We start from the raw sequence: 22,748 nt of genomic DNA, 5'->3' as shown, positions 1-22,748 counted from the left end.
AGCCCGATGTGGGGCTCAAACCCACAAACTGTGAGATCATGACCTGAGCTGAAGTCGGCCGCTCAACCGAATGATCCACCCAGGCGCCCCATGGAGTCCTCAAGCATTCTTAAGACTAAATGACTCCCAGGACCAAAATGTTTGAGAATCACTGACTTACACCACAAATAAAGATTTCCATTTTCAAATTTTGAAATTGCTGATAGTCTCATGAGGTTAATATCCAAAACTTATAAGGAACTCCTACAACTCAAGAGCAAAACACAAACAGTCCCATCAAAAAAAACAAAGAGAGGACCCGAATAGTCATGTTTCCAAAGAACACATACAAACAGCCGACAGGGGCTCAACATTAGTAATCATTGGGAGAAATACAAATCAAAACCACGCTGAGATATCACTTGACACGAGTTAGAAAGGCACTATCAAAAAGACAAGAGATGGGGCACCGGGGTGGCTCAGTTGGTTAAGCGTCCAACTCTTGATTTTGGCCCAGGTCATGATCTCACAGTCATGAGATTGAGCCCCACACTGGGCTCAGCGGGGGGGTGCGGAACCTGCTTGGGATTCACTCCCTCTCTCTGCCCCTTCCTGGCTCATGCTCTCTCTCTCTCTCTCTCTCTCTCAAATAAACTTAAAAAATAAATAAAGTGACAACGGATAACAAGTGTTGGGGAGGATGTGGAGGAAAGAGAACCCTCGTGGACTGTTGGTGGGTGTGTAAGTTGGGAGGTTCCTCAAAAAATGAAATACAGAACCACCATATGACCCAACAATTCCGCTGCTGGGTATATACCCAAAGGAAATGAAATCAGGATTTCAAAGAGAGATCTGAGCTTCTATGGTCACCGCAGCATCATTCACAATAGCCAAGGTACAGAAACAGCTTAAGTACTTAAGTTTCCCTGGATGGATGAACGGATAAACAAGATGTTTCTCTCTGTGGACATATAAAGAAAATAATAATACACACACACACACACACACACATACCCATATATCCACATGGATATATGATATATATATACACGCACAATGGAATATTATTCGGCCGTGAGAAAGAAGGAAATCCTGCCATTTGTGACCACATGGATGGACCTTGAGGTCATCATATTAAGGATAATATGTCAGATAGAGAAAAACAAATACTGTATGATCTCCCGTGTGGAATCTAAAAACGTCAAACTCAGAAACAGAGAGGAGAGTGGTGGTTCCCAGGGGTGAGGGGGTGCAGAAAATGGGAGATGTTGGTCAAAGGGTACACACTTACAGTTACAAGATGAAAAAGTTCTGGGGATCTAACGTACCGCATGGTGAGTATAGTTAACGTCCAAATGCCTATTTCCAAGTACATACCGCGTAAAGGTGAGGAAAAACTCAGAAGGGCAAACGTTCATAGGAGGATTCATGGATTCATCAGTTATTAATAATCACGGATCACAAAGCAACACACATTTGCAATCTTGAGAAAGAAGTGATCTGCGGCACCCGGCTGAGTCACAGTGGAGCCCGCGACTCGCGTTGTTGAGACTGTAAGTTCGAGCTCCAGGTTGGGGGTAGAAATTAGTTTAAAAAAACAAAAACAAGAAGAAGTAATCTGCCAAAGGCTTGGAATATTGCATGATAATAAAAGCAGCAAACCACATTGGTAAACTGGGGAAGGAGAGGGATGGTCAAAGAGGGAACAGAAGGGTAACAACTCTCAAAGGAAACAATCTTAATAACGTTTATTCTTTACCCACGTGCTTTTATAATTCTCCCCCAACCCATAATGTAATGGATTTTGTCTTGAAGCAGGCCCCCCCCCCCCCCCCGGCCAGGGTTTGACCCATTTCTACATTGACTTAGGGGAAGGCAGCAGAGACCGGGAGATGCGTGGGGTCTCCTCCAGGAGAGTCACGACCGAGTTCCTACAAGTCCTCCACACACAACCACAACCCTAGCGACTATTTTTCCACGATGCTTGACTGCCGAAGGAAAGCTTCTCCATCCAGGGCAAAGATCTGGTTTCCCGGCAGTTCCAGCAGAAAGACAATTGCCCCAGAACATACATCCTCTACTTGAGATACAGGTACGTTTTGGCTTCTAAGAACTTCCACCCGACCCCCTCCTGGTTGGTGAAGATAATGACAGCTGAAAACAGCAAAACTTAACAGCTTTTAGCTCTTAACCCTATCACTGTCCCAAATGTTTTCCCAGGGAGTCTGTTTCATGAGCCAAGGTTTTATTACAGGTAGAATGAACATATAAGGAAACACAAAAATCTTCAATGTACCATTCCACGAGCGTTGACAAATGCATACCAAACCTCTGTGAAAAAGGGTGCTTACTTTCATTCCAGAAAATTCTGCCTGGCTCCTTCCTTCCCAGCCCCAAATCGCTACCCTCTCCTGCTTAGAGGTGGTCACCGTTTGATTGTCCCACTGCACTGAATTTTGACACGGATCTGGGGGTTGCAGCAGGAGGAGGCAAATTTCTGAGATCCGTCATTCGTTAAATGAGATGAGTTGTGGACTCGTCTGAAGGGGCTCTGCCCGGTCTTGAACTGGACGTCTAATTCTCACAAGTGGGGCTTTTGATTAAGGCCTGAGATCCACTTCCCCCAAAGTTGCTTCTGTTTTCACGGACATAATGCCGCTATATCCAGATGTCAGTGCTTGGGGGCCAGGGAGGAGAAAATACAGCCAAGTAAAGGAATCAAGTCTCAAAGTGTAAAATCTAGCTCTTCCTTGGAACTCATCATTTTTATGTCTCTGTTTCCTATCAAGAGGCTTCAGACTGGGGATCGAAATTTTAAGCATATCCCCAACCCGGACAGGCTATGACTTTGGATAAATTACTCCCCATCTCTGACCTTCTTCCAGCTATAAAGTGAGTATCGCCGTATTGATTGCCACGATAACGGGCAGTGTAAATCTTGCAGCCACAGTACTTGGGATGATGGCTTGTTTATGGGAGTCCAGCCTTCCTCAGCTTCAAGGAAAGAACAAGGTGACCAAGAGAAAGCTCAACGACAAAATTAGCCATAAACTTAAGGGGGAGGGATGGCGTTCAGGAGAATGTTCAGGAAGGATCCATTTGGTCCGTACAATAAAAGAACTACAAATGGGAAGGATTCCCAAACAGTACTCTGTTCGCAAAGAACCCGGCACCGGAACATTGAGGGGGCTGCCTTCTGCGGTGGGAGCTCGGCTGGGCCATGGGTTCTCACAGAACCCAGTTCTCCCTATTGGACTCTCTATCCCCTGCGTGGCTTTTGCTAACCCTTCTCTGCCGTAGTCCTCTCCTGCCCCCACCCCGCCGAGAATTCAAGCAGAACCTCGGCGTGAATATCCAAAACAATGACAAAGTCAGGTAAGCAAGCCCTCAGGTCTAGGAACCCTTTCTCTCCTCTCGGGCCGTGTCTATTTCCCCGTGAACCCTGGGTTGGGAGGCAAGTTCACTGTGAATGCACGTTCTGTGCACTTGGTGCCCCCCAGGACTCTGCAAACCCGTGGGCTCTCAGAGAGGAAGCCTCGTTCCCCGGTGAATGAGGAGAACGAGTTAGAGCAGTGCTACTCAAGGGTGCCCCCCTCACAGCACCAGCCTCGCCTACGGACCTGCCTGAAACGCAAGCTCTCCGGGCCCCATCTCAGACCTCCTCGCTTCCAAAAGTCCGGGGCTGCGCCCTGCAGCCCGCAGCCTAACAGATCGCTTTTCTGATTCTGCTGAACGTCCAACTTTGAGAACCACCGGATGAGAACGCTGCTTCTCAGACTTTGGTGCGCGCACGAGTCTCCCGCGAATCCTTACCTGCGCCCCGAAGAACATGCCGTTTCCTCGAGTTCCAAGTTCAGGTTCGTTGCCCACGGAGGCACAGAGGAGGAGGCGCAGTCGAACTTGCAGCGGGATTCCCGGCTCTACGGACGAACACGCTCAGGCCGGTGTAACCTGACTTGACTTCTTGTCCTCACCGGGGGCGCAAACCGACGGCGCCAGAATCGGCGTCCTGCTTTCCTTCGAGAAAGGCCTTTGTCCGTCACGGGGATAAGGGTGCCTTGTTCTAGCCATCTCAGCTGAGCCTCTAGCCTTTTTCTAGACCACGTTGGATTTTCCTTGGCAACCCCAAGCCCCACGCTTGGCAAAGCAGATACATCAAATAAGAAAAACCTGCGTTACTGTGACCACTCCTCCCCCTGCCCCCCCTTGAAACATTAGTCACTGCTTCCCTTGAATTTTCTCTGTGCTCTTATGGCTGCCCGATGGCTTGTGTCTACTGAACATTCTGGGAGGCGACAGAGAAGGAGAGAGATCCTTCATTTGGGGTAGATTTTCTAGGCGAAAACATCGCCAATCCAGTGGGCTAGCCTGCTGGGGAGGGCGTCAGCTGAAAGCCATTAGGAGGCAACACTCCCAACAGCCGGGGGTGGGGTGGTCAACGCCGCGTTCCTGAGAAGGGGTCCAGAGAACCTGTGCACACCTGGAGGGTCTCCTGTGTGGTATCGATCAATCATATTGCCCACCTGTATCTCTTTGTTTGACTTTGACCTTCTTTAGGTCTGTTTGACACCAGGAGGCTAGCGTGTATGTCTCTTCGGTTTTGAATGCATACCTCGCACGGTATCAAGTATGGGGAAGAGCCAGGCATTTTTGTTGAGTACATTTTCAAACTTTGGAAAAATATCCTCTAAGTTCTATCATTAGATGCAGCCTTCACCTCCCGATTTGTTTTCTCTCAGCCGCCAGAACATTCTGTTTCGTTTCTAAGATGTCGTATAATTGAAAGCACTTAAAAGCTTGTCTGTTATTTCAAGCAATATTTCTGAAACCATACCATTAATCTTGATTAATTTTTCTCACTGGCTCTGCACTCAGAACAGCCTCGTCCGACAGAACCTGTGGCTATGATGAAAATGTTCTAGAGTACACTGTCCAGCGTGTGCCTTGGTCTGGCGGGATCTGGCATCACGGTCGGGTGCCCCGGAACCAAGAGCACAGTCCTTGGTTTAATAGACCGAGTAGGAATGCAGGATCCGTTTAATCAGGAGCTTGACTGATGTGATTCCTCATGAGGAAAGTCAGACGCTCGTTGTCTATGCGTAGGGCAGTTTTCTCTGACTACACTGCCTACCCATTCTAGAAATTCACTAGGTCAGCAGTTCCTCGACAGTGGACTGACTGGGGATTGCTGTGGCCTCGTTCAGTTCTCTATGGTCTCTAGGTTGGGATATTTCCCTAACGAGGCCTCTGAGTAGCCGGAGTTTGCTTATGGTATCCGAATTGAAGCAAAATAAATCCAATGACATGCTCCCCTCCACCCTATCTGACTTTCTGGCTCAAGGACATTTTAATTCGTTTGACCTTTATTTTTATCTCCATTTCCAAAGTTAGAAATTTGATCCTAGGACTGTTTGGTGATGAAGAGAAAAATCTTTCCTCCCTCTCAAGCTGTATTCTAACAAGATTGTCCAGTTGATTGGAATGGCCTTTCCATGAAAAGAATAATAAGGCAAAGACGTTGCAACCGGTGAATTATCTCCAATATTGAAAAAGCAGATTTCAAACTCCAAAGCCTTGAGTTGGTTACGAATTCTTAGCAATATATTCTAGTCTTGGCAACGAGTGTATTTTAATAGCATTAATATGGAAAAAAGCCGTTAAGTTTGCATCTGAGAAATGTTTGCAAAAATTCACATCAGGTCAGCAATTTACTCTACTGGGTTTTGCTGTGTGTTACTTCCATTTGTTATGGTATTTTCGATTATACAATCTTTCCCCTAAAGAAAGAGGAATAACGCCGTGAGTTGAATGTGTCAGATAAATGGATGTGGGTCTTTCTCTTGATAGGAACGCTTAATGCAAAATTCTTTCCAGGAGGCATCCTTGGTAGTCCCTGTATTGGGTTATTGAAAGTTGTTTTTTTTTTTTAAATCAGTTTTAGCGCTCTGTATTTAACTATAATCTAGAGCCTTCTCCCCATTATTTGAGGGCCAGCAATTCTGATAACAGCAGTGTGTTATTCCACTACCGAAGTAGCGATAAGTAGCTAGTCGCTGTTCTGAAAGGAGCAGCCGGTTTTCATTCAAGAAGCCTCTGACTTTTCCATATGAGTTAAACAGAACAGCATGTGAATTTCAACACTCTGTTCCCTGTGGAATGGATGCAAAAATGTCACTCCTCATTTGAAACCTCCCCACATTGTCTCTCGGCGGTTCGGAATCCGAAGGCGAGTTCTGCTCATGATGTCGAGTCGCTTCATTTTTGAAAGAACTTCTAATTGTTGGAAATGTGTTCAATCCGTGTGATGGGGAATTGCTATTATGGTCACAGAGGCTAGTTCTGAACACCAGAGTGGGAGAAATAGGCATTTATGATTTTGAAAGCTCAGGTCGATGTCTCATGTTGGCTTGCTACGTGAATCCATGGAAAAAGAGCTTGGGAAAAATGTATGCTTTTGTGCTTCTGGTGCATTTCAATACCAGGTTTTGGTGTGATAGACAGCGATGGTTGCCATAACAACAGAGCAATCCAGCGGCTGCGATTATGCATATACGGAGACAGCAGCCAGGGAGAGATGCTCTCTGGTCAGAAGTGACTGGCTTGTTCACTGCCATCTAGTTCCTTCACCTTGTACATCGAATGTCTAGATGTGGGCTCTTAAAATTGCTGATCATCTACCTAAACGTTAGGGTCTCTTTCTCTTGATCATTCCCAGGATATTAGAGCAGAAGAGGGTGATAAAGTGGGTGTCAGATCCCCTTGTCTCAATGGCTTAAGAAATCGATATCATTGGGGCGCCCGGGTGGCTCAGTCGGTTAAGTATCCGACTTGGGCTCAGGGCATGATGTCACGGTTCGTGAGCTCGAGTCCCGCGTCGGGCTCTGTGCTGCCAACTCGGAGCCTGGAGCCTGCTTCTGATTCTGTGTCTCCCTCTCCCTCTCTGCTCCTCCCCTGCTCACACCTGTCTCTTTCTCAAAAACAAATAAATATTAAAAAAAATTTTTTTAATTAAAAAAAATCGATATCATTGATGAGATGGAGTGGAAGCTATAATATAATTAAGGAAAAGAGGAACCTATGTAATTTTGGAGTAAATAGTGTGCTGGTGGATACTCACTTATCTAAATGATGACAGAATTGCTTTGGAATGAAATATCACACACATGGCTCGGCCAAAGAAATATTACTCTACCTTTCCTCAAAATGGCTGATGGCATTTAGTGTGTCGGCCCATCAGAGTGAAAAGTCAGCTTATTTATTATTCTCAACGATTAGTAACGAAAAGATGTATTCACCACTAGCTTATGGTGGGCACGGAGTCAAACCTAAACCATGGCGCCATTGTCTCCCTGAGAGCTGCTCGAACCAATGGTTTTGAGAAAGACAGTGGAGAGCTTTTCCTAGTGAAGTTACTAACTTTTCCGAACTAGTGGCGAAAACGCTGCCTTCCACACACAGGCAAAGGGTTAGACATTTTTGGCACAACTCAGGGGCTCTCACTTGAAGGCTGGAAAGAAGAAAAGAAACGAGCTGGTGGTGAAAACCCACCTCTGTAATAAGAAAAGCAAGCACTCGTGAGTAACAACCCATTGTAGGTACTTTAATGTTATTTCTCAACCTCGTAACAACGCAAAGTAAATGTGATTCTCGATTTCATAAATCAAGGGTGTGTGATATTAAGTAACTTCCTCAGCGTCACAAACGTTTGGCTCCTTTTCTTTCGTTCCATGTTTGTGGAATTCAATTATAAGCTGCCCGAAGGCAGATTCTGGGTGTGTTTTCCTCGCCACACGGGACCTACCATGCAGTTCAGACCCTACTTATGGGAGGCACTGCGTGGTCTGGACATAAAAGCTTTCAAGGCAGTTTTCCAGCAGTAAAGTCATGTGATAAGCTGTGTTATTCATCTGTTGCTGCTGACAAATTACTCCAAAACAGTGGCTCAAAGCAATCAGCATTTATCACCCTCACAGATCCTGTGGAATAGGAAGCCGGGAGCACCTTACCCGGGGGAGTCAGACTCAGGGTGTCTTGAGGTTTTGTAGTTAGGACATCAGTGAGGCTGCAGTCACCTGAAGGCTCGACCGAGGCTGGTGGATGTGCTTCCAAGATGGCGTGTGTGCGCGTCTGTGGGCAGGAGGCCTCTGTGCCTTGCCACATGGGCCTCTCCATAGGGCTACTGGAGTGCTCCCACAACATGGCGGTTGGCTTCCCTGAGAATGAGCAATCAAAGAAAACAAGCGAGGAGAGGCCACACTTTTATCTCCTAGTCTTGGAGGTCACCTCCCATTACTTTAGGGGAGAGGAATTTGACTCAACCTCCTAAGGAAGCAATCTCAGAGAATGTGCAGACATATCTTCGAGCCCCCACATAAGCAGACTTTGGGTTTCAGAAAACACTGGTCTGGAAGTCCAAGAATGTAAAAAACACAATCCAATTTATCTAATGGAGCTAAAAATATGCCCACAGTCAACCTGTCTACACTAAATGTGATGAAGGTCAGGAAAGTTTGCATTTGTCAAAGATCTGGAGTCCTGGACATAATACAATATGTCTGAATAAGATCAAGGTGACTTTTTAAATAATGTATCTCTAAAATATAATTACAGGAGTGTAGCATTTTTCTAAAAGGGTCAGGCTCACAGTCCGTACCATTATTCATGAGGACTCAAGAGAAAGCAAATAATTAAAACAGAAAAATAATGTAAAGATAACCTATTAATATTTATAGATATCTCCCCTAGCATGTACCAGGAGCAATTTTGTTATGACCCGAAATATCATCTCCTTGCATTCTTAAGCTTCTTGCATTCACAGCCTCTGCTGTGTATTTTTCCAATCATGGAAAACATCTCACTTAACCTTTGAAAGGGTCCAAAGCCAGATGTGAAAGGGAAGGAACTGGATATTTGAAAAACTGAACAATGAAACTGATGGTATCGGTCCGTCACGAGAAGGCGAAAGGCAGAGGTTAAAAATTACCCCCAAACACAAAACAAAGAATTAATGGCTGGGATCAGATGCTCATATACTGGCTCAAACCCTAGATCTCTTTTTGTTTTTAACAACGTTTTTCAAACTGTTATTAGAGAAAAACACATTTTATTATAGAACACTGGGAAACAGGGAAAACTACAAAGAAGAAAACAATCACCACCCAGAATCAATTTACTGATTGGTGTGTTTCCTTCACATCTTTGCCTCGTACTTTAGTACGTGTTTTTTTCTTAAACGTATTTGCCAGGCACTGTTCCGAGTGCTATAATCCTTACAATTCTAGGAGGTAGACGTTTTTATTTTGTGTTACGTTTTAAAAATAGGAGAAACAAGTCACAGACATAAATGGTCACTGTCTTGAATTCTCCCCGCTCCCCTGTGCCATGTGACCTAGCACTGCAATAAAGTAGGCTGAGCCTGCGTCCCTGCCCCCTGAGTCTGGGCTTGGCCAGTGGAAAGCTTGCAAACTTGACTGGGGCTTTAAAGCTTTAAGGGCACGTGCGGGGCTGGACTTGACCTCTTAGGCTCCTGTGATTCACCAGGAGAAAAATACGCCTCAAGTAGCCGCTGCTTTGGGGAAAATGGAAAAACAGGGAGATGTAAAATCGTCCTGCTGGCCGGAGCCAAGCCCTCCTAATCCCAGTTGAGGACAACCAAGCTGTAGCTGATCCAAAGACCAGTGCCCGAAAAAACAGACATTTGTTGTTGTCAGCTCCTGAGAATTGGGGGGTTATTTGATGTGTAGCAATAACTAACGAACACTATCAGATACCACAAAGGTCTTTAACCTGCAGACCATGAATATAGTCAGCCATGGATTGTACTTTCCTTGGGCGATCTTCACGGATATTACACCAAGCTTTTTATAAGAACTGTACCATGACTAGTTACTAGTCTTCATTGTGGTATTTATAAGCAAAGTGAATCAAATCGAAAAACTCGATTTTGCATGGTTGAAGGCGATAACAAAACCAATCGCTTATGTCAAATCGCGAAATATGTACAGGCGAGAGGGGAGATGTTAATCCAGTTATATGCAAGTTTCAGGTCAACAGCAGATGGCTTGGAAACAAGAATAACTCACCTTCAGGCGTACCTTTTGCCTACAGCCTGCCTAGTTTAGGATTTCGGATGAAAACCAGTGGAAAAACTGAAACCAGTTCTAGCTGATGTGAAAGTAGGACAGAAAAAAAAAAAGACAGTGAGAAAGGAAGCGAAAAGAGGATGAGGAAGAGAGAAAGGAAACAGGTTTTTTTTAAACAGTTTTTAATGTTTATTTATTTTTGAGAGGGAGAGAGTGAGCGAGTGAGCACCGGGGAGGGGCAGAGAGAGAGGGAGACACAGAACCCGAAGCAGACTTCAGGCTCTGAGCTGTCGGCACGGAGCCTGATGTGGGGGCTCGAACCCACCAACCGTGAGATCATGACCTGGGGCCAAAGCCGGACGCTTAACCAACTGAGCCACCCAGGTGCCCCAGGAAACAGGGTTTTATCAAGGCCTTGTTGCTGAACCGTTAACGCTAGGGTTTTATCCTTTGGCTAGGACGGAAGTTGACTTCAATCAGATTTAGTTATCCTCATTTCCAAAGCATTTTTCATGTTTTTAGCATTTTCTGCATCTTTTATGGTATTTCAAAATGGATCTGATGTGAAACCCCACTGTTTTCTCAGCAGTAACTGAAAACATTCTGACTCCATAGCATTGAAATTATTTTTAGAGTGCTGGAAAGTCCCCCAGCACAACAGAGATAACGATAATCATAATATTTGCAAAAGGAAGTGTTTGGTTGGGATGTGTGTAAGAGAAAGACACACACACACACACACACACACACACGGACCAGAAAGAATTCACTAAGAACCAGAAGGACACAGATTTATTTTTGTCCCAGTATGAATCTACACAAAGAGTCTTTATTCTTTCAGTGGATCTTCTAATGCCAGTAGAGTCTGTATTAAGATTTTTCGGGCCACTGATGAAAGATACAGGAATGATTAATAAATCCAGATTCATCTCATAAAGCTTTGTAGATGAGATTTAAAAAGAAAACGTTAATCTTATTCAAAAGGGCGAGCATTGTTATTCAAAAGAATAAAGCCTTTTAAGCAACTTTCTGGTGACTTGTTTTACACTTTATTCGAATTTTTGTTTTCATAATAGGCAGAAACTTTTATCATTGTGGTAGTGCAGAAATAATTTTATTTCCTTTAAAGTCTCTGATGTTTCTGGCAAAGTATTAGCGGTATTGAAATCATCGAATAAAAATTTCTTTGTCAACTTGAAAGTAAAATTCGTGCTTCATTCGGGAAAAATAACTCCTGAAAATTGTTTCTGTTTATAATAGATTGCTTCAAACTATGGTTTTAACATAGCTGTTTCCACCGGAAATGTTGGAACGATGAGTGAAAGAGGTATGACGGTGTATGAGTGTGTCTGAAAATGTACCCATATGCAAAAACACAGGTGGCTTCAACACTAGAGAAAAGAGAAGGTTCTAGTAGAACGCATCGTCCCGTTACCTACTTTTACTCCCTGAAGTAGATGGATCAGGAAGCTGATTAAAGGCTCCACAGCAAACCTGGGTTCCTTCCAAGGCAATGTCTTCACACGGTCATGTTTTTGTCAAACTTGCAAAGGCAATACATTTCACCCACAGTTAAATCTCTTGTCTCTTTCCATCACAGCTCCCCTTCCTTACATGGGGCGGTGCTGGCGACAGCCATGACATCTTTGAAATCTAAGGTGAAATTGAATTAGGCTGCGTGGGTTTGGTGGGATATATTTGTATTTTAGTCTTAAGTTATTACCAGCCGTCCTGGTGTAGGGATGGCTTTCAGGAATACGTCTATCTTCTCCTGGGGTGACGCACCCAGAATCATGACATTTAGGGCCGGAGACAAAAACAAACAAACAAACAAACAAACATTAATGTGTGCCGTCATGCCTCGAAGCACCAGAAGTAGGGGGTAGTGGAGGAGACAGAACGTTTGAAATACAGAAAGCCAGAAGCTGGGCTGTGGAAAATCTTCCCATCATGAAATTAGTAGAATTGTAGGTAGAAAGATTTAGTTCTCGACAACCTCAGGTCAAAATGGAAGTTCTCAAACTGAGGGTTGATGGGGGGTGGGAGGGAGCGGAGGGTGGGTGATGGGTATTGAGGAGGGCACCTTTTGGGATGAGCACTGGGTGTTGTATGGAAACCAATTTGACAATAAATTTCATATATTGAATAAAATAAATAAAAAAAAACAAAACAAAAAAAACCAAAAACCAAAATGGAAGTTCTCTCCCATCAGGAAGAGACCATGATAGCTCAGCGTATGAAATTATAAACTTACTATATGGTGAAATTACGTGTGTGTGTATGAAATATATTTCATATGATATTTATTTTCAAATACATGAGAACTATTTTCATATGATATGGATTTCACCACATAGGATGTATATTTCATATATCATTTTACTATATGTAAAAAATACATATTACATCAATAGGAAGATGTATCATGTGTGTGATATATATTTGAAATCAACAGAAGTGATAGTGATACGGAGAAAGGAATTACGATTGAAGGATTCCTTTGGATCACGACAAAATCAATTTCCTTTGGATCACAACAAAATCCTTTCCTGAAAAGGAAGAAATAAATTTTGAATAGAAGTAATGAATAGGCACTTGGGTTGTTTGCTAATCCAGCTAATGAAAAGAAGTGAATCCTATAAGCACAGATGAAGAAACTGAAATTTCTTGCCAATCCGATACGAAATCCTAACACCGACCATGATTAACACAGAAGCGGTATACCGCTAAGCAAGGACATTAATGCCAAATCGTTCAATGAGGGTCATCAGTTCAAAGAATGTTTAAGATCAGTTTCTGTACAAGGAAACTTGAAATGCCCTGAAATCTGAGAGCTCGTACATGCAAGAAATTGGATAGGTTTTCCGCATTTGGGAACAGAGTCTAAAAATGTATGCGACGTTTTTGGCAGTGAATGTCATGTCAACTTGAAAATGAATTGGGAAGCTGAAAATCAATTTCTCAACTATCAAGAGTTTTAAAAAATTAACCAAGCGTGCTAGACAGAGGAAAGGCTTTCAATTTCTGTGACAGAAAACATGACAAAAGCATTGTCATTTGAACAACTGGTCACAGGAAATGCAGTTTAAAAATGCAGGAAAAAATGTTGTAGAGGTGCGCGAGGGAGTTAACCAACGTATGCTATTTTTCCAGATTTTGTGATGCTTTTGGACTTTGCGAGCTTTTATTCTATTTGTAATTTGTTGCAATCTTTTTTTTTTCTCATTCCAAATCTGTATTTGAATTTTTACAACTAATTTTGAACTCGGAATGTCGTGTTCCTTTTTCTAACAAGGGGCCCTCAACGGGCGCCTGGGTGGCTCATTCGGTGAAGCGTCCGACTGCGGCTCAGGGCATGTTCTCACGGTTCTCAAGTTCGAGCCCCGAGTCGGGCTCTGTGCTGACAGCTCGGAGCCCGGAGCCTGCTTCGGATTCTGTGTCTCCCTGTCTCTCTCTGCCCCTCCCCTGATGGCACTCTGTTTCTCTCTCTCTCAAAAACAAATACACATTAAAAAATTTTAAAAAGGGGGGGCCCTCAAAATCACATGTTAGGCCCACAAAATCTGGATCCACTCCTACCTGCCCAACAGGCACGAGTGCATACATATGTGCGCACGTGGACACCCGTACACGTGTGCTCCCACGTGAGCACACGCAGGCTCACGTCACCATTGCTCCTTCCCCAACAAGTTTTGGCAACAAGTTTTGCCACCCACCACAGACACTAGACCCCTAGGATATCATCTGACCCTGAGGGAGCTCGGATTCATCGAGCCCGGAGAACACCACCTAAAAAGCTATTGCCACTCTGGACAGACCACTGTGAACGAAGTTGGCTCTGACCCAGAAGACCTCTGGGGAAGCCTCCTTGTTTTCGATCCCAGGCACCTCGGGAGTTCTGAACGGTTTCTGGAGCGTCTGGGGGAGTTAAGCTTGTTCAGCTCTCCAGAGCACCCTGGGGGCTACAGAATCCTCGATGGGTTCTCTAACAAGCTCTCCTTCCCAGCATCTTCTGGGCTCGTGGGGACAGCCCGAGTGCCTCGACTCCTCTGAAGAGCTGCAGGTCCCCGGCTCAGAAACCACCTCACCCTGGGGAATGAGTAGCTGCTGGGTGCCCAGGGAACGTCAGCGGTGAGGAGCTTTCCAGAGGCTCTCAGGGTTTAGCGGTTGCTTTGCAACAAGCTGGCAAAGCCCCAAGTAACCCAAGGGCGGGCTTCTAGGCCGGCTGTATACACAGAATGCAACTCGAGGTAGCGAAATGGCCCTGGGAACGTTTGCTATTTTGTAAGGCACCCCGCGGTACATGGGAGCCAGGACTCACCCCGGGAAGGAGAGAGGGCCAGCAGGGCAGTGAATGTCCACCTGAGTGGCACTGGCGACAGAGCAAAGTTGAAGGGATGCGCGATTCAGATCTTGGCTCTTTCCCCATCTACAAGGGCTACGCATCTCTCGTCCCGTTTCTTCGTGTGGCCCATGAAATCCACTCAAACGTGGATACGTTGCAGTTTTGCTGAAGATGTAGGGTAACAGGGACTCACCCGATCTGCGACGTGCCGAAGTCCTTTGAAAGCGTGCCTTGGGTGTGTGCTTTCCTTCAAAAGTCTTCGACCGACCCCCACCTCCTTCTGTCCCGGCCCCAGGCAGCCTCGGTCCCCCAGCTGCCTCTCCCATACACAATCCGAGCCTCTCCCCACAGATGTCACGATTGCTGGTGTTCCGTCCAGGCACCACGTATCATTACGGTTCTCCGAATGGGATTTTTACCCTCGCAAGTCAACCTAAAACTTAATTTTCATATTCGCTCCATACAGGCCCATAAAGGAAGTTTGAAAGAATTTATAGACGGCGAAAGAAAAAAACAAAGAACCCGCATCATCATGTCACTCACACTCCCCGTTGTTCACCTTGTCGCGAATCTTCCCCCAGATTGGATATCCACCGAAGTTTTTGTCTCTTTGTTTTTCACACGTGGTTTTAACCCCTCCGTGTATACGTGTCTATGTAGCGCTTTTTAAACGTGGATCCTAAAAGTTTTCCATGTTACCACATGGGCCTCATACACATTTATTTATTTAATGGTTATTTATTTAATGGTTTTAAACGTTTATTTTTGAGAGAGACAGAGCATGCGTAGCGGGAGGGGCAGAGAGAGAGGGAGACACAGAATCCGAAGCAGGCTCCAGGCTCCGAGCTGGCAGCACGGAGCCCGATGCTGGGCTTGAACCCACGAACCACGAGATCACGGCCTGGGCCGAAGTCGGACACTTAACCGACTGAGCCACCCGGGTGCCCCACGCCTCGTACACATTTAAAGGCCCGCATGGCACACCCTTAAGTACCCAGTCCATATTGATTTACCATATTAGTTTTCCACTGCTGCTATAACAAATCAGAGATTGAAGAGCTGAAAACAACACGGATTTATTATGTGACCATTCTGGAGGGCAGCCATCCGACGTGGGTCTCACTGGACTAAAGCCCAGGTGTCCGCAAGGCTGCGTTCCTTCTGGAGGCTCCAGAAAGAATATTTCCTTGCCCTCTGCAGGTTCTGAAAGCCACCTGCGTCCCTCAGCTGGTGGCCCTTCCTCTACCTTCGAAGCCAAAAACATTGCTTCTCTCTGTGCCTTTCTTCGGCTTCTACTTTTAAGAACCCTTACGATTGCGGGAGCATCGGGGTGGGAGGGGGGCGCTCAGTAATCTCCCTGAGTAGCAATCTTAATTCCACCTGCAACCTTCATCCCACGCAGCCCCCCCCCCCACCCCCCGGTCATGTCAGGTGACATATTCGCAGGCCCCAGGAATTAGGACGCAGACCTCAGGGTGGCCATTATCCTGCCTTCCATACATAACCACTTATTATTGGACTTGGAGGTTGTTCCTCACTTTTGACGAGACCATTGAAATAAATGTCATTGTTCAGTTTGCTTTTTCCCTATTTGGTAAACCAATCTTTTCAGAGGCGCCTGGGTGGCTTAGTCGGTTAAGCGTCCGACTCTTGATTTCGGCTCAGGTCACGATCTCATGGTTTGTGAGTTCGATTTCATGGTTTGTGAGTTGGGCTCTGCGCTGACAGCGCGGAGCCTGCCTGGGATTCTCTCCCCCACCCCCCTCTAGAGAAATAAATAAACTTCAGGGAAAAAACCCGCAACCTTTTCTAGCTACTAATCTTTCTTCTTAAAAGGAAACATGACGGGCGTGTGAGCATACAGCTGACACCTCAAATCGCGTATGTTGTCTGGATGGCGAAGTGGAGAAGGAAAAAAATCAGAAAATTGATTTTGTTACAAATCACGTTGAGAAAGAACACTTTTTTGAAAAATCTTTCAAGTGTCTTTATTTTGAGAGTGAAAGCACGACTAGGGGAGGGGCGGAGAGAGAGAGAGAGACAGGGAGAGAGAGGGGGAGAGAGAGAGAGAGATTCCAAGCAGGCTCTGCAAGGTCAGTGCAGGGGCCAACGTGGGGCTCGAACTCACGAACCGTGAGATCTCGCCCTTAGCCGAAATCAAGAGTCAGTCGCTTAACCGACTGAACCCCCCAGGCGCCCCGTGAAATTTTAATTATGGTTTCAAACTGTAATTTGCCTCCTCCCTCACTCCTGCAGCCCCCTGGCCTCCATGCCCTCTGCCATCGCACAGGCAGGCTCTTACTGTGCGGCCTTTATACCGGCTACTTCATTCCCCAGGAGTATGCCACCCCACACATCCACCGTTTTCCTTCTTCTCCTCCAGTTTTTTGCTCAAACACCTCTGCGAACATCACCCCCGTGGACCGACCTCTATAAAATTGCACGATCGCCGTGACCGCTGGTGTTCCCTACCCCTGTCCCATTTTCTTTCCTATCACCACTAGAATATAAACTTCAAGAGAAGGGATTTCTATTTTATTTGCTGCCTTGTGCCCGGTGATTAGGATGGGGTCTAGTATGTATTATGGACTCAATAATTTTATTAAATGATCGAACTGATTTTAATGCAGTCCAAGCATGTTATCCGTTGGGTGGTGAAAAAGACTTACCAAAAGGCTCTTTTTTTAGCAGAATGTTCCCCATTAAGGCATACTCTTGACACATGATTTGGACAGCGACAGGCCCCGGGAGGAAAGCAAATCAACACAAAAGAGAAAGACGTCTGTATTCAAAGAGCAAATGTCTAAGGTGAGTGTGTCGCCTTTACTCTGATTCTTTTTTTGTACATTTATTCATTTTTGAGAGATAGAGAGAGACAGAGCATGAGCGGGGAAGGGGCAGACAGAGAAGGAGACACAGAATCCGAAGCAGGCTCCAGGCTCGGAGCTGTCAGCACAGAGCCCGACGCGGGGCTCGAACCCACGAACCACGAGATCATGACCCGAGCCGGAGTCGGATGCTCAACCGACTGAGCCACCCAGGCGCCCCGCCTTTACTCTGATTCTTAACTTTTTTTTTTTTTAATGTTTATTTATTTTTGAGAGAGAGGGAGAGAATACGAACGGAGGAGGAGCAGAGAGAGGGGGAGACAGAGGGCCCGAAGCCGGCTCCCTGCATGTCCACACAGCCCAACGCGGGGCTCGAACTCTCGAACCGTGAGACCGTGCCCTGATGGATTCGTCTTCGTGAAGTTTCCACGAACGACTTTTGATTGTCCTTCCCACACAAGCAGTGTGGACTCAGCACCGCCCCGCTCTGCTCGGACACGCTGTGATTTTACACTCGCGTGTTTGTAACTGTTGTCTAATTGTATTCCCCTACTCGGCAGCTGCTAGCCCCCAGCTTCCTGGCTGTTCTCTCAGCTTCGTCTTCCTTCTGCTCCTTCCACTCTGGGCCCATGTTATTTCTCTTAAAGCAAGCTTTCAAAACATCAAGACAGATAAAGATCTGAGGACCATAACTCTTGTATACTCCTTAAGGACAATCTCTTTTTTGTCTTGGATCCTGTATCCCTAACAATGAAACTGTGCCAAGAATCTATTTCAAGAGCCAAGGCAGGATATATCCCTGTGCGACTCGCGGCAGATAAACAGCTTTCAGTTTAATCCCAACAAGAATAAGCAAATGGACACCGATACTCGGTTTAGCATTTCACTAACGTAATCCCTTTCCTATGCAGGGATACTGTTCTGTGACTTACTTGCGTGTGTGTGTGTGTGTGTGTGTGTGTGAAGGACTGTAGTTGTGGGTAGATACATATTTATTCTCCTGGGACATGAGGCTTTCGGCTCTGGGGGCGTTCAAGGGCTTTTAGAAAATGCGTGTGAATGTTCTAGCAAAAGAAATCATAGGTCGTGCTTATCTTTGGTGAAAGCCACATGTGCGCTGGATGATGTCTCACTCACAAAGATAAATCGTCTCCTTCAAGTCGAGCCCACTGCCAGGGAAGTGTGGGGGGAAGTTATTCCAGGTGGTTTCAGCCCAGGCCTATCTTGTTGCACTCCCATCTTGCGTACCAGCTGGGGTTGAGATGAGAGGAGACACAAAGGGTCAGCTTGAGGTCAATGCCAGCCCAGGACATCCGATTTGGCCCCGGGTTAATTACTGGTGGGGAGAAGTTGGCCAGTTCCAAGAGAGTTCTCAGATTAAATGTGAATCTGTACGTTGGGCAGTTTGTGTGGAGACCAGAGTATGGAACTGGGAATCAGGGTCACAGTTGTCCAATTAACGATTCTAGATGTGAGACTCCTCCGGTAGGTCCAAACCGAGGTTGGCAAGACCAAGGACAATCTATGGGATTGATAGTATTTCAGTTTGAGGATAAATTTGGAAGACTCACAACCCCAGATATTTGGAAAATGGGTTTGATTCCTCTCCAAATGGTACAATTAGCTTGAAGGGAGGAGGAGTGACAGTGAATGATTCGAGAGAATACCAAGAATTCACCATAAATTACTGGTGAATTACTGGAAATTCTAGAAAGTTTATTTTAGGGTGACAACTAAGGAGGGAGCATTTCTTAATTCAGGGTCTACATCTCTCCCTGGGTTCCTGGTGTGTGGTAGGAAAAGGATGGTTTAGGCAGCAAAGGATTCATAGGAAGGAGAAATTGGCCGCACAGATTTTGAGGGGAAGAATGGAGTCGGGCATCTTTCCAGTCAGTACAGGCTACAGAGAGACGGACAAATCCTGAAAGCGAAGCTACAAGAATAAGGAACATAAAGTAGATGAAGAATTACCCTTCTCTCCTCCAGCTAGTCTGACTTCTATTGGCCTCTCATTAAGCAGCAGCAAATCTTGGTTGTTGGCATTTTCGGGAAGATGAGCATTTTTTCCATTGAATTCTTTCGTGTTATCCCAAAGTCCCCAGGAAAGAAAACTAATATACTTTCATGAGCTTTATATGAAAGAATTCAGAAAGTCCAGTAAAAACATTTTCAGAATGCAGAGCTTTCCGTGACATTCCAGATTTATCTCAGACCCGCCAGGGGAAAACTTGTACGTATAGAAAAAGTGATGGGCGTGGCCCAGGGATGGGCAATTTTTAAGAGACTGTATTTACTCGGCTTCTTTTTTTTGTAAGGAAACAGGTTGAGTGTATGGTGAGGTGGTGCATGGGATGACCCTAGAGAGCAAACACTGTCGGGACAGAGAAACTCTAGGGATGTCCCCTGATCTGCAAAGGGTCAGGCCCGCCAGTGGTAGAAATTGCTAGCAAAAAGAATCCCCATCGATCCATCCTGGCTGGCCCCATCCTAGGGCTTCAGGTATCGCATTGGCACGAATACCACTGGCAACAATTAGCGTGGGTGCCTGTTGGCTGGGTTCCCCCCAGCTGGCCCTTTTGGGACCCCAAACTAGGGGCTACCTTCAGCTGTTCAAACTCATTCAGTTTCATTCCCGGCTTCAGGGACCCTGATACAATGGGAGGCCTGGGGGCTATTCATATTCCCCCCTCATTCCTACCCTATGGCCTGGCCGTCATTTGGGGAAACCGGAAGTGGCAGAACGGGGGTGGGAGGGGAGGGGGGGACCTTGTCTCCAAATGAATTTCAAACTGTGGCCCCAAGCCCACGTAAGACCTCAATAAAAATAATTTTAAAAACACACTTAAAAAAAATTCTAGCAAATTCATAGAGCATCTGCCCCAAGTAAGGAAGGTCTGATGTCCCGGTCCCTTGCTGCAGATGTCTGTCCTTTCTTCCATTCTGGGGTAGTTGTTCACCCTGCAGCCTCAGACATTTGATAGATCCAAGGAAAGCAGAAACGTGTAGTTTCGCTGTGTTTTCGGTATCGCAAGGGTGTGAGCCATGCTTTTACTAGCCCCGTCCACCTCCGAGAAGAAACTGGAAGTCCCCTGCCTTCCGGGGACCAGCAGCATCAACATCACCTGGGATCTGGTTGGAAATGCAAGTTTTCTGGCCTCACCAGCAATTCTGGGGGTGGGACGGAGCAATCAGCACTCGATCAAGCCCTTCCAAGGTGATCTCACTGGGAACCACGGGCTCTAGAGAAATTGATCAATTTCTTTTTGGCTGCAAATTGAAACCACCTGGGACTGCTCAAACCCCGCCCCCCCCGCCCCCCCCCCCCCCGCCGCCCCCAAACAGGCCAATTAAATCAGACTCTGCGGGGGGGGGGGGGGGGGGGGCAGCTCTTTGCTGTGGGTGGTTTTTTTTTTGTTTTTTGCTTTTTTTTTTTTTGAGCTCCCCATGTAATCTTGTGAGCTGAAAAATCTCCAAATAATGCTCTGGCCTTGGCTTGGTGGGGAGAATCTGCCTTAATTTTTTAATATGTTTTTATAAATTTTTTTTTTTACATTTATGTATTTTTGAGAGACAGCACAAGTGGGGGAGGGGCAGAGAGAGAGGGAGACGCAGAATCCTGAGCAGGCTCCAGGCTCCGAGCTGTCAGCGCAGAGCCCCACACGGGCCTCGAACCCCCGAACCGCGAGATCCTGAGCTGAGCCGAAGTCGGACGCTCAACCGACTGGGCCGCCCAGGCGCCCCTCTGCCTTAATTTTCTTTGTAAACTAAACTTCATCCCGGTGCTGATTTTTCTTTTTTGGAGTGAGGCATTTCTCCTCTCGGAGCGTCCGCTCCGCATGTGGCCGTGAAAGGCAACAGGGGTGGGTGTGCTAGTCCTGGGCACACCGGCACGGAGCCGCCAGTCGTCTAAACGACAGGTCCCGGGTGGCCCCCAAAGGTCTGCAGCATCCCTAAGCTGAGAGGGTCCCCCCCCCCCCCCATTTTGTCTTTGGGTTCCAGGAGCAAAGAAAATACACGGGCTCTGTAACTGCTCGTTACCCTGGATTTCTTGTCACTGAAAGGTGGAGAGAAGGTTCTGACAAGCAAGGCGTTTACTGGAAAGTGAGCTTTCCCTTTTAATAAACGTCCAGCGTTTTGCCCTGGCAAGCCAGCCGGCCTGGAGGCAGGTGACGTGGGTCATTGTTCCCGCTCAAGTTTTTCGGGCAAAAGCAGCTCACCCGTCAAGGAGACCTTTGCAGACCTTTGCAGAAGCTGGGACCCATTAGCAAGTTCTCCGGCCCCACGCCCCTGCCGGTGCCCAGGGGGTGCTCCTAGAGACGCGTGACCAGGGTCAGGACTGACCCAGCTTGGGGGCTGAGACCACTAAGCACCCCGCCCCCCTCCTGTCACAGCCCCGGTGCCCTATCTTCGCCCCCAAGATCCTACTCCTGCCTCTGAGGCTGGCAGGACTGCAGCCTTTTTATTTTTTTTAATGTAAAGTTTTTTTTTAAATGTTTATTTATTTATTTAGAGAGAGAGAGAGAAAGAGCGTGAGCAGAGGAGGGACAGCGAGAGGAGACAGATGATCCCAAGCCGACTCGGAGCTGTCAGCACAGAGCCCGATGCGGGGCTCGAACGCACGAACCGCGAGATCCCGACCTGAGCCGAAAACAAGAGTCGGACGCTTAACCCACTGAACCCTCCCAGGGACCCCGGGGGGCTGCAGCCTTAACTCCCAGGACCCCTGTAGCCGCATCATCGGCGCATCCTCGTTTCCCACCACGATCCGGTCCTCCACAGCGTGCTCACTCAGTGCCCGTCACCCCTCCACAGCCTCGCCGCCCTGGCCTCCTGCAGCTCTGTCATCTGGTCCTAAAAGGCACCTTCCACCTCCACCTGCCCTGGACTGCTGCCCCCTGGCCTCCTCGCATTGCGCCCAAGGGTCTTGGCCGAGGGTTTGGAAAGGGATTGGAGAAGAGCGGTCCTCTCAGCCCAGAGGCCGACCGAGGAGCGTCCGGGAGCCGTTGCGGGTGGAAAAAGGCCTCGCACCGAATGGCGTGGCCTGCAAAGGCAGAGAAATGCCGGGTGAGGAGACCGTCGCTGCCCAACGGGAATAGAAAGGGGCCACAAACACAAGCCACGTATACAGTGTTACATTTCTAGTGGCCACGTTAAAAGAAAAAGTGCGAGGAAAATGGTGGTTAATTTTAATAATGCATTTTGTTTAAGCCAGTATGCACCCAATATTGTCATTTCAACATATAACCTGTAAACCATATTGACGTATTTGGCCACGTTTGGAGGGCTCAATAGTTACCGTGTGGTACGTGGCTGCCACGCTGGCGAGTGGTGTAGACGCTGACACGCAGTGCCCCGGAAGGAAGGAGGTCGACCTTTCCTCTAGGCCTCAGGGGAGAGGGAGAAAAACCAGGTCTCCTCCGAAAGGCCCAGAGGCTTGTGAGAAGGGAGGGGGGAGGGGAGCGGGGGAGACTCCACTAAACCAGCAAGGAGATTGGGCCACGCCCACCCCGAACC

At 46.8% G+C, this 22,748-nt stretch overlaps 1 long non-coding RNA gene and 1 other non-coding gene across 2 annotated transcripts in view; both read right to left on the bottom strand.

Moving 5' to 3' along the window:
• Positions 1-22,748, bottom strand: part of LOC131502000 (uncharacterized) — a 197,750-nt gene that overhangs the window by 8,146 nt on the left and 166,856 nt on the right. The gene's annotated exons all lie outside the window — the stretch shown is intronic.
• On the bottom strand, positions 17,365-17,449 carry TRNAR-CCG (transfer RNA arginine (anticodon CCG)). Its single transcript has one exon. It is a non-coding gene; the product is annotated as a tRNA-Arg (tRNA).

Source organism: Neofelis nebulosa, chromosome X (genome assembly GCF_028018385.1).
Source record: "Neofelis nebulosa isolate mNeoNeb1 chromosome X, mNeoNeb1.pri, whole genome shotgun sequence".
NCBI classification, from domain to species: Eukaryota; Metazoa; Chordata; class Mammalia; order Carnivora; family Felidae; genus Neofelis; species Neofelis nebulosa.
Note: the sequence above shows the minus strand (reverse complement) of the source record. Positions and strands in the feature narration are given on the sequence as shown.